The following is a 13,504-nucleotide window of genomic DNA, read 5'->3' on the forward strand; positions in this document are numbered from 1 at the left end:
GGCAACACACGAGCAGATAAGGTACAGAGACAGAAGGCTGATTCGGTAACCGGGTACAGGCATGGTACACCCAGGAACTAATCTAAAGTATAACACAGTAATGACACAGTAATCCTAAGCTAGGGTGTGAGGTCCTTGGTCACAACACCCCGGAACTGGTCTAAAGTATAACACAGCAATGACACAGTAATCCTAAGCTTGGGTGGGAGGCCCTTGGTCACAACACCCCGGAACTGGTCTAAAGTAAATTACAGCAATGACCCAGTAATCCTAAGTTTGGGTGTGAGGTCCTTGGTCACAACACCCCGGAACAGGTCTAAAGTATAACACAGCAATGACACAGTAACCCTAAGCTTGGGTGTGAGGTCCTTGGTCACAACACCCCGGAACTGGTCTAAAGTATAACACAAGCGTAATCTGGCTAAGTGTAAATTCCCAGGTCCACCTGGTTCTAACACACTGTGGGATCTGACTGAGGTCTGAGTGCTCACACGTAAGTATTCGCAACGGCAGACAACCTGAGACTGACCCGCGAGATCTATATATAGTGCAGCGCTCCTCAGCGCCGCCCAGCACCACTCAGCCAATCAACAGCTGCTCTGGGTTCAGCTGATCGACCTGATCTGCTGATCCCTCTCCTACTGGCATAAAGGTCCTGCCTCCCAGCGTGCGCAGCTCTCCATCTGTGTGCACTAGAAGACTCAGACAAACCAGACGCATGCTGCTGTGCGGAAACCGCCGGTCTGAACGCGGAGACAGCCGCCCCGCTGCCAGACCGCATGGCGGCATCTACGCAATCCATTACAAGTAGTTAGATGCAGTGAGGTGGGTTCACTGAACAGTAAAGGTATTTAGATGCAGTGAGCTGGGTTCACTGAACAGTAAAGGTACTTAGATGCAGTGAGGTGGGTTCACTTAACACATCAGGGGATTGATTTACTAAAAGGTGCTAACCTACTTAGCACATCTAAAGTCTTTAGGCGTGCTAACCAGGGTGCTAAGTAGGTTAGCACCGGTTTTCTCTATCAGATCGTGCGCTAAGTACCGCGCGCAAAGTTTTGCGCGTGCAAAGTCCTATGCGCGCGCTAAGTCCCATAGGCTTTAGTGGGCACTTCGCGCGGGGCACCCTGCGCTCTGTGCAGTGCACGCACAAAACTTTGCACGCGGTACTTTGCGCACGATCACTACTTCTCACATTTCAACTGAGTTTAGACGTGCTAAGGGCTAGTGCTAAAGTTAGCACCGTTTTGTAAATCAAGCCCCAGGTAGTTAGATGCAGTGAGCTGGGTTCACTGAACAGTAAAGGTACTTAGATGCAGTGAGGTGGGTTCACTCAACACAACAGGTAGTTAGATGCAGTGAGCTGGGTTCACTGAACAGTAAAGGTAGTTATATGCAGTGAGGTGGGTTCACTCAACACAACAGGTAGATAGATGCAGTGAGGTGGGTTCACTGAATAGTAAAGGTAGTGTAACGATCGGTGTCAGCACACAGAGAGAATCTGATCATTGACGATCTGCAGAATCATCAATAATACAGATGTATACTTGATTATAGATGATCTGCAGAATCACCAATAATACAAGTATGACTGACCTCTGGACACCTAATAAAGTGTAAGTGTTTGGTGTAACTGTAGGCTATCTCCCGTGAGGCGGGAGATACAGGCAGCTTGGCCGAGAACCACCTGAGGGGCAGGTGGCTCTGGGAAGTGCAGGGACTGTCTCCTTGAGAGAGGGAATAGTGAGAACCTGGCAACCAGTGATATCTGGATATATCAGATATAGACTGTGTAAACTGTTTCAAACCGCCAACTGAAGGAGAACTCCACAAACACCAATGCAGGTTGTAAAATTCAAAAGTTTTATTCAAAATAAAAGATAAAAATACACTTTCTACTCCATGTAACCAATGAGAATTACAAACAACACAATCTCTAATATCACAGTCTTCTTATTATCTTCTGGTCTTCTTTCTATAGAACACTTCCGGAAGCTAGGAGGAAAACAACTGGTTAACAATAACACATAACCTTTCCACCCGGTAAGTATTTTTTCAGCGTTCCCACTCACTTTAATGAAAAATGGACCTTATTTGGATTTCCTAAACCCTGAATACTAAAGTAATTTCAGTTTAATGCTTCACTGACAAGACCATTATATAGTACTTGAACCTCTAAGTTTGCTGATCAGCAAAATCTTTCATAACTCAATAGTAAATAGAGTACTCTTGGGTTTTTTTTGTTCTCAATCTGATCAATTATTCTGGCTATTTTTCTTGTTCAATAGTTCAGCCGTTTCTTAGGAAAAGCCAGAATAATAAATGTATAAGTTAGATGGTTAGGAGTTAATAAATTGGTTGGTTAATAAGTTAATAATAAATAATAAAATAAATAAAATTGGTTAGTGAATTACTAAATTCTTAGTAAATTAATAAAGTTGCTATAATTAAATAATAAGAAGAAAATAACTCCGTCACTTGTTCCTATGAGCAAAACTACTCAATATGCTTGCCCCCCAAAAAAACAGCAGAAAAATAAAAGCACAACAGTTTCTTTATAAATCTCAGCTTCTGCTGCTCCTGTATGTAATCTCTTCTGTTCTTTTGCAGGACCAGTCTATTGCCAAAAAAAAGTCTATTAACAGGTACTTCTTCTAAATCTTTCAACACTACTGGTAAATGGACATATTAATCATTTCTCCTTTCTTTCACAGGAATCCAGTCGGACAACTCTTCCCATAGGTAAGTATTTCTTCCAATATAACTTCGCACTATCTTGTGCACCACACATAAAATAACCAAAACAAAATGGCTTCTTGCATTTATTACTTTGGTAAAGTCAGTAAGCTATAAGAGGTTAAGATAGGCCTCTAGCAGACAGGACAGTAGTTCATTTCCTTAAGCAGATTCACTTTTCTCTCAATCTCACTATCTCTTAGTCTCAGGCCTAGTATATGGGTAATATGCAGTTTCTGTCTTCCATAACACAACTGTTTTCCCATTACAGCAACCATTCAGGCCACTTATAAAAATCAAAATAAAATACAAGTGAGATTATATTCATCACAGTAGGGAGGATAATTCTCAATTCTCAGCCTCCTAACACTACACTTCAGAAGTGGGGGATATTACCAGAGCCAAATTTACTGTAATTAAAAATGTTTAAAAATCTTTCTTGTGGCATGCTGATTTATCAACACATTGATCACATTTCATATGTGTCATCTTGAACGATTTCTTTTCCAGCACTTCAGTGTCAAGAATCACTGGCTATCATCTTTCCTCTGTCTGAAATCTCTCTCCTGGCTTTCCCACTCCTTGTCAGCTTTACAGGACTGATGGCTGGCTTATCTTATGGAGGATTGAAGAATTATCATGGCTCAGTAATTTTCTCCCAAAATGTCAGCTATCGCATCGTCTGGCCTGCTTCTACTCAGCTGTGCCTGCTGCATCTTTCCCCTTCTCCTGTCTGCTCCAACTGCCAACTCAACCCCTCAGAAAGCTGTTATATCTTCCCTAACGGCTCCCCTGCTTGTGTGTCTGGTTGCTTAGCAACCTTCCCTCAGCCATCAGCTCTGCCTACCCACACATTACACATTACAACTAAGGGAAAAATGCCCTTACTTAACAAACCTGTGTCAGCAGCGTCTCTATTTAAAGCTGCTGATCAGGTAATAATATAAAAATAAAAATAAATAGATACCCCTCTTTCTACCTTCTACAATTCCCCCCTTCTTTGAACATTGTAGTCCTCTACAATTATACATTAAATCATACATCAATACCAAAGGAATTCCTCTTGCATATACCTATCAGGTAATTTTCCTTGGTTAGTTCGAGTAGATTTTCTAATACAGTCTAAATGTTCCACCCCCACCTCATCAAAGTCTATGGAATTCTCCCCAGTCAAAGCAGCGTTTACCTCCTGTATCGTTGAGGCTGTGGTTCTAAACTTTCAGATTTTTCTTTATTAAATGTCAGAGCTTTTTCACTCAATTCAGAACTACTATCCCCATTTTGAATTTGAACTGCAGTTTTCTGTGGTATTAACACCTTTTCTTCTTTACGGCTAATATCAGACTCAGGCCACTTTATTTCATAATGGATCTCACTTGGAGAAACAATGGTAGACTCCAATTCAGGCCCTGTTTCTACTCTTCTTATTTGGTCATCTGGAGAGGTCCTGGCCAGGTAATCAAGATCTTCCTCCTTGATGGATTGTATCCGAGGGGTTTCGGATAAACCATATCTTTTTCGACTACGTCTGTGTCGTTGAGGTTTAGGCACTGGATTCCAGTAATCTTCCCAGTCCTTTCTTGAAGAAATGTCTGTTTATTTTCTCGGTTCACATATTTCAATTTTCTGTGTACTTAAGTCTTTTACAGTTTCCCTTTGTGCATAAATAACTGGCTTATCCTGAATTTGCTTATCTTTTTTGTCTCCGGTATCTCTAGGTTCCCTCACCTTACCGGATTGAGTATCAGATGAAACTGAATCACACCTCCGTTTAAACTCTTTGTGCAGTGCGGATGGTTCAGGATACCTTGCTTCTCCCAGTTTCTGATACAACAGAGACTTCTTCTGATAGTAATCAAGATCTATCGCACAATGCCTGCGGGGTCTCAAATGCTTCACATACTTGCTGCCTTGAACTGGAGTACTATTCAAACCAGTTACATTGGCAGCCTCCATACCTCTATTTCCTTTTACAAGATCAAATTCGACCGTCTCCCCATTCCTCAAACTGCGAAACTGGTTCCTGGAGTTATTCTTCCCTATGGCCGTCCAGTGTACAAACACATCTCTTTCCTTGTGTCCAGGAGATATCAAACCATAACCTTTTTTATCGTTGAACCACTTCACTACACCTTTCATTTTCTTAAATACAATTATGTTCTTTTTCTTAAAGGAGCCATTACTCCAATTTTTTCCAAAATTCCTATGGGTCTGTGTCTTTATACTTTTCATCAAGGGTGATTTACTTCTATCTTGGGTCTGTTGGATATATCCTGCAGTCTAACCCTCGGCTGCAGGATCATTCAGTTTAAATATGGTCTTCTCTCCATCCACCTACGGTCAGTACAGTTTCTAGTCATGTGTCCTTCTCTTCCGCAATTCCAGCAGACAAATGGTGGTTCTCGTTCGTTTTCTACTCTGGAAGGAAAGTTTTTACTAGACAAGGATTGTTTTTCTTCTTTCAACTTCTTTATCTCCCTTGTCAGTTGTTGGACTACCTTAGTCAAAGTCTCTATCTCACTTTTGTAGGGTTTTTTCTGTTCTTTGTTTTGAAGGTTAGGTACTTGTACATTCATCTGGAAGTGATTCACCTGCATAGCCTCCTCTTCCTGCTGGTATTTCACAGCTAAACTTTGCAATTTATGAAATCCAATTTTCCGTTCCCTTTCCAATTTTTCCTTAAGCTGTTGTCGAGTGGTTCCACTCCTCAAACCCAACAAAAACTGGTGTACTAACCAAGCCTCAGCATCTACATTAGAAATCTCATTTTCCTCTATTTCCTTTTGAGTCAGAGCATTCATCAGCTCTTTAAGGGCATTTGCGAATTGAGGAATAGTCTCTTCTCGTTTTTGTATACGATCAATAAATCTCTTACGCAGTATATGTAGATCAGCTGGATCTCCATATATTTCTTCCAAAATTTCAATAATTGTCTCTATTGGAGCAGGTTCAGGGAGTTCAGAGGTGACTATAGTCTTGCGTGCATCCCCCTTCAAAGCTAGGATGGCTATTTCTCGTTGAATTTCCACAGGGACTTTATAAGCCTTAACAGCACTCTGGATTCGTTCAATCCAATCTCTTAGAAACATATTATGGCCATTAAATTTAGGTAAATAGGTGGCCAGAAGCCCAACAGGTGTCATCTGATAAGCAGAGGGTGTTAAGTGGGATTTTTCCCCCGCAGCGGCACTGGTTCCTGGAGTGGGGCCTTGGCCCTCTGACTGTAACTCCGCCTCCATCCTGCCGACTACGCCAAAATTATGTAAACTGTTTCAAACCGCCAACTGAAGGAGAACTCCACAAACACCAATGCAGGTTGTAAAATTCAAAAGTTTTATTCAAAATAAAAGATAAAAATACACTTTCTACTCCATGTAACCAATGAGAATTACAAACAACACAATCTCTAATATCACAGTCTTCTTATTATCTTCTGGTCTTCTTTCTATAGAACACTTCCGGAAGCTAGGAGGAAAACAACTGGTTAACAATAACACATAACCTTTCCACCCGGTAAGTATTTTCTCAGCGTTCCCACCCACTTTAATGAAAAATGGACCTTATTTGGATTTCCTAAACCCTGAATACTAAAGTAATTTCAGTTTAATGCTTCACTGACAAGACCATTATATAGTACTTGAACCTCTAAGTTTGCTGATCAGCAAAATCTTTCATAACTCAATAGTAAATAGAGTACTCTTGGTTTTTTTTTTTGTTCTCAATCTGATCAATTATTCTGGCTATTTTTCTTGTTCAATAGTTCAGCCGTTTCTTAGGAAAAGCCAGAATAATAAATGTATAAGTTAGATGGTTAGGAGTTAATAAATTGGTTGGTTAATAAGTTAATAATAAATAATAAAAGAAATAAAATTGGTTAGTGAATTACTAAATTCTTAGTAAATTAATAAGGTTGCTATAATTAAATAATAAGAAGAAAATAACTCCGTCACTTGTTCCTATGAGCAAAACTACTCAATATGCTTGCCCAAAAAAAAAACAGCAAAAAAATAAAAGCAGAACAGTTTCTTTATAAATCTCAGCTTCTGCCGCTCCTGTATGTAATCTCTTCTGTTCTTTTGCAGGACCAGTCTATTGCCAAAAAAAAAGTCTATTAACAGGTACTTCTTCTAAATCTTTCAACACTACTGGTAAATGGACATATTAATCATTTCTCCTTTCTTTCACAGGAATCCAGTCGGACCACTCTTCCCATAGGTAAGTATTTCTTCCAATATAACTTCGCACTATCTTGTGCACCACACATAAAATAACCAAAACAAAATGGCTTCTTGCATTTATTACTTTGGTAAAGTCAGTAAGCTATAAGAGGTTAAGATAGGCCTCTAGCAGACAGGACAGTAGTTCATTTCCTTAAGCAGATTCACTTTTCTCTCAATCTCACTATCTCTTAGTCTCAGGCCTAGTATATGGGTAATATGCAGTTTCTGTCTTCCATAACACAACTGTTTTCCCATTACAGCAACCATTCAGGCCACTTATAAAAATCAAAATAAAATACAAGTGAGATTATATTCATCACAGTAGGGAGGATAATTCTCAATTCTCAGCCTCCTAACACTACACTTCAGAAGTGGGGGATATTACCAGAGCCAAATTTACTGTAATTAAAAATGTTTAAAAATCTTTCTTGTGGCATGCTGATTTATCAACACATTGATCACATTTCATATGTGTCATCTTGAACGATTTCTTTTCCAGCACTTCAGTGTCAAGAATCACTGGCTATCATCTTTCCTCTGTCTGAAATCTCTCTCCTGGCTTTCCCACTCCGTGTCAGCTTTACAGGACTGATGGCTGGCTTATCTTATGGAGGATTGAAGAATTATCATGGCTCAGTAATTTTCTCCCAAAATGTCAGCTATCGCATCGTCTGGCCTGCTTCTACTCAGCTGTGCCTGCTGCATCTTTCCCCTTCTCCTGTCTGCTCCAACTGCCAACTCAACCCCTCAGAAAGCTGTTATATCTTCCCTAACGGCTCCCCTGCTTGTGTGTCTGGTTGCTTAGCAACCTTCCCTCAGCCATCAGCTCTGCCTACCCACACATTACACATTACAACTAAGGGAAAAATGCCCTTACTTAACAAACCTGTGTCAGCAGCGTCTCTATTTAAAGCTGCTGACCAGGTAATAATATAAAAATAAAAATAAATAGATCCCCCCTCTTTCTACCTGCTACAACTGTACTGCAGCCAGGGGACTCCAGGGGAAGAGGCCACTGGCTGCTAACCGGCCGGACTCTCTGAGGAGCAGGAGTCCTAGTTGCAACTGACACTTGGTGTAATTTTGTCACTGCTAGTACAGATAGACTGAGCACTCAAGGGGTGAGTGACAGCCTGGAAGGTCGGGCAGGTCAGGTCGGCAACACACGAGCAGATAAGGTACAGAAACAGAAAGCTGATTCGGTAACCGGGTACAGGCATGGTCTGGCAACAGGTAGGCAGATATGCAGAGGTACCGAATCAGAAAGCAATAGAGAGGTCGACAGAGCAAATAGTCATAACAGAAATAGAGCAGAGTCCTAGTCTGAGGTGTGAGGTCCGTGGTCTCGACACCCAGGAACTAGTCTAAAGTATAACACAGTAATGACACAGTAATCCTAAGCTTGGGTGGGAGGTCCTTGGTCACAACACCCCGGAACTGGTCTAAAGTATAACACAGCAATGACACAGTAACCCTAAGCTTGGGTGTGAGGTCCTTGGTAACAACAACTGGTCTAAAGTATAACACAAGCGTAATCTGGCTAAGTGTGAATTTCCAGGTCCACCTAGTTCTAACACATTGTGGGATCTGACTGAGGTCTGAGTGCTCACACGTAAGTATTCGCAACGGCAGACAACCTGAGACTGACCAGCGAGATCTATATACAGTGCAGCGCTCCTCAGCGCCGCCCAGCACCACTCAGCCAATCAACAGCTGCTCTGGGATCAGCTGATCGACCTGATCTGCTGATCCCTCTCCTACTGGCATAAAGGTCCTGCCTCCCAGCGCGCGCAGCTCTCCATCTGTGTGCACTAGAAGGCTCAGACAAACCAGACGCATGCTGCTGTGCGGAAACCGCCGGTCTGAACACGGAGACAGCCGCCCCGCTGCCAGACCGCGCGGCGGCATCTCCGCAATCCATTACAGGTAGTTAGATGCAGTGAGGTGGGTTCACTGAACAGTAAAGGTATTTAGATGCAGTGAGCTGGGTTCACTGAACAGTAAAGGTACTTAGATACAGTGAGGTGGGTTCACTGAACAGTAAAGGTACTTAGATGCAGTGAGGTGGGTTCACTCAACACAACAGGTAGTTAGATGCAGTGAGATGGGTTCACTGAACAGTAAAGGTGCTTAGATGCAGTGAGGTGGGTTCACTCAACACAACAGGTAGTTAGATGCAGTGAGGTGTGTTTACTGAACAGTAAAGGTACTTAGATGCAGTGAGGTGGGTTCACTCAACACAACAGGTAGTTAGATGCAGTGAGGTGGGTTCACTGAACAGTAAAGGTACTTAGATGCAGTGAGCTATGTTCACTCAACACAAAGCTAGGTATATGCAGTGATGAGGTGGGTTAAGTAAACACAACAGGTACTGGGTATATGCAGTACTGGGTAGTACAATGTGCAGCTTGCTGTCACACACACAAGTAGTCACTGAATGTGCTGGGCTGCTGGCAGTGGCACACACACTAAATTAGCAAGGCTGTGCATGCAACAAAAGTGTCAGTTTGACACACAGGAAAAAAAAAAAGTACAGGATGAGTTCTGAAAAGAGCTGTTGAGGGGTGCTATAAAAGCAATAATAATCAGCCAGGAGCAAGCTAAGCAGCCAATAACCTAACCTGACTGGCCCTAGGAGAACAAGTCTGCAGCAGCTGTCCCTAGTCTGTCTCTAGCAGGCACACGAGTGAGTGTAATGGCCGGCGAGCCTGCCTTATATAAGGGGGGTGGGGCTCCAGGGCTTAGTGTAGCCTGAATGGTTCACCGGCTAACCGTTCGGCCCATCTCTAGTCACAATGTGCCCTGGCAGGAAATTCACTGCTGATTCTGGGAATATATGTACATTTTTCATACCAATGGGTAGATACATTATCTGTCATTTAACCACATTTAAAAACTATTTTTCCTATTGTAAATGTAAAATCATTGTATTAAAACTACTAGGTCTTTTTGATTCTCTTCCCCTTTGCTCCAGCTATTGTCCTAGCAAAATATTGTGATTAGTGATTATATGTATGGGGGCTTTCCTGTTGACTGTTTGAAGCACTTCCTGTTTGAAGCACTGCTTTGAAATGGCAATGGTAACTAATGGGACTTCAACAAAATGGCGCCTATAGTGCAGACATTTCTATTCCATACTGAGCATTATGGCTTTCCAGGAAAAGGAAGTGATGTCATTGCAGCTTGGACTTTAAAACTACACAGCTAGCTACACTGAGGTGTCTTGAGAAAACCGGTGTGTCCGGTGAAACCGGTCGACACGGGTGATGGTCCCACAGTGTGTGCCTCTATTGCTAATCAGCATCACCGCTGGGAGTTGGATGCTAACTGGGATAGTAAACCTTATGCAGGTTGCCAGGAGTGTGACATGGAGTACTGACTGCCACAAGGCGAGACGTCGCCAGAGTGGTGAAGCAAGGTCTCTAAAACTTCTACTGCTAATATCCAGCGAATTCAACTGGTGACTACAAATGGTGAGACCGTTCCATACTTTATTTTCCTCTGTTACACTCATGGCCAATATCAAGCACAGCTAGCGGCTTTATATGAACTTTATATCTACTGAGGCCCAATCGGACTATGCAATTGTTTATGCGCATAGTTGAAATTTATGCAATTTATTTTTCCTCATGGACTATTGCACAATTATGAATACGGATGATTTTTGAACACTGCAGTTACAGATGGATACATTTTTATGGACATTGTGATAGTCATTTGAGGCTCTATATTAAGTGCATAGGCAATTTTTATCGCCCTGGGTTATATATACAGTGCGCACTGTGGGACTTTCACAGGTAGTACGCTATTAGAGGGTGTTTTATTATTATTATTTTTATTATTTATTGTATTTATAAAGCGCCAACATATTACGCAGCGCTGCACAATAGATAAATGGGTTAACATACAGGTAGAACATACGGAAACTCACAACAAAACAAGATCATGCAAATGATTTGATAACAATACAGTGTCATAGGTCAAGATAGAGACTGTTCGAGTCTACAAGAAGGGTGGTTGTGAGTAAGATTGCATAATCAAGCTGGATACATTAGGGAGGAGGGCCCTGCCAGAGGTTTACAATCTATGTTTTAAATATAGGGTTTTGTAGGATTTGGTATTTTATGTATAAGCAATAAAAGTTAATTTTTATATTGCAGTAATCCATGCTGTGGTAGTGATTTTGATAATTTATGCAACTTGAACTTTATCCCATTCGCGTATTTATTGGAGAAAGGAAATTAAGCTAAAGTTACGCATGGCAGAGGGGAATAATTTAGGTTAGGCATAGGTCACAAGATGGTCAGAGCAAGCATTGGGGATGAGTGTGAACGCCTCTGGCAGTCTCACAAGAATTGCCTAAAAAAATTGTTTTGTTCCGTAAATTTTTGCCGAAACCCTTTCCCGATTTGCATTGAAGTCAGTGGCGCTGCACAGTAATCCGTGCTGTGGTAGTGATTTTGATAATTTATGCAACTTGAACTTTATCCCATTATCGTATTTAGTGGTGATTGATTTATGGGTGTTTCAGGTTTAGATCAATAGGCTGTATATTATTAATTTCCTTTCTATCAAATATCCCCCAGGTGCCTAATCTTAATCCCTTCCTGGGGCCTAATCCTAACTCACACCTTTGTCTTAATCCTAAAGCCTTTATTCAATTCACTTTTTTTCCTAGAAAATAATTTTTTATCTTCTCTTTAAAATGACTTTTCAGTACTTTCAAAAATGAAATAGTAGCAAACAAGAGGTGAATTGGCACTATCAAAATACTTTAACACTTCCTTGCTTATTGGTAGCATTTTATTGATAAATTGAAAATATCTCCTGGCTGGAAATTTAGGAGAAAAAAATAAATAAATAGCGGCCTACATGTTTTATGTACCAAGTCTATGCCCTTTTTTGTTAGACTGAAATTTAAAAATTTCCTGTGAATAAAAATGATTTTGCTGAGAAATATTATCAAAACTTTTCTTGGAAAAGCCAAATAATATAAAAAAAATCTTACTGTGAATTTTGTAGTTTAAAGACCACAGTCATAAAAAGCAAAGGTCAACCAAGCAAACTTTTTTTGTAAACTTAATTACCCAAAATTGTTGTAGATAGTCGGAAAAACATTTATAGGAGTCACCAGTTTTTAAAAGAGACCAGCTTGAAGTGCAAGACATTATTGTTGGCAGACTTATGCGTTAAATAAAGGAGGGAACACGGACATCTTGGAAAATGATAGGCATTGACGTGGTTGCCATGGATAACTGCCAATCATGTGGAGTTCTGCATTACCAAAATATTTATCTGCATGCTTCCTTTGCCAGTGTTGCTTTGAAGGTTAAATGGGCCATACAGTAATTATATAAAATTAGTGCTTGCATTAGTTTCTCCATTGCATACGTATTACCACATGAAACAAAATAGCTGTAGGGAATCTCAACCCTTTCCCTAGAAATGGTATACAGAAACGGTATAAAAAGATTTTGTTTTAGACACCTCGTATTTCTTTTGTATTCTGCATTATTATTTCTGGTAGTTAAATTCTTCAAATATAAGAAACAAGCTCTGCACATGTGAAAAACATCTGTGTCACATCTGGTGACTCACTCACCGAGACAAATCATATTGTGCCATGTACAGCATGATCCAAAGAAAATATGTATTCAGCCTAGCACCTAGGTCATTTCTGCGTAACATTCTCACTCTAAAATTGTATTCAAATTGTTATAAAAAATGTTTTTACCTGCTGAAGATATGTTTTTATACTAATAATTTTTAAAGGTAAGTATTGTCCTAATTTCAAAACCCAACGGAATGCAATTGATGTCCCAGGCAAGAATGTCCTTAAGAATACTGATGCATCCGCAGGTCATTCCGGGAAGCCTGTATGGAAGATATTTGCCTTTGTGTTAGGATAATGGCCTCAATTCACTAAGCTTATCTCCTGTCTTTAAAGAGAATCTGTATTCTGTAATTCTTACAATAAAAGCATACTATTCTATTCATTATGTTCTCCTGGGCCCCTCTGTGCTGTTTCTGACACTCCCTGCTGTTCTCCTGGCTTGTAATTGCCAGTTTTAGGCAGTGTTTACAAACAAAAGACATGGCTGCTAAAAGCTTGTGATAGGATCTTAGAAGCTCTGTCTGTGACTCAAACAGAGCCTGCAGTGGGCATGGAGAGGGTGTGTATAGCTTCTATCCTATCACAGCAGAGCAGCAGATTCCTGCTTGAGTGCCTGAGCACAACAAAGTCATCAGAGGAAAGAAGATTAGATTATATAACAGAGATAATACAACCACTGTGGAACTAAAAAAGGCTGCAGTAATCCAGACCACATTAGAACAGTTATAGGAACTTATAGGATAGAAGAAATAAGGCTGAAAATTTTGTTACAGAGTCTCTTTAATAACGTTTCTGGAGCTATCACCATGGTGATAAGGCATGTAGTATTCAGAAAACATTTTACCTCAGGTAAACCTAAAGTTAACTCTTCTGTCTTTAAGTGAAGGTGAGATCTCTAAAGTTAACTCTTCAATCATTAAATAACTCCAGAATT

The sequence above is a fragment of the Hyperolius riggenbachi genome, chromosome 4 (genome assembly GCF_040937935.1).
Source record: "Hyperolius riggenbachi isolate aHypRig1 chromosome 4, aHypRig1.pri, whole genome shotgun sequence".
Classification (NCBI taxonomy): Eukaryota; Metazoa; Chordata; class Amphibia; order Anura; family Hyperoliidae; genus Hyperolius; species Hyperolius riggenbachi.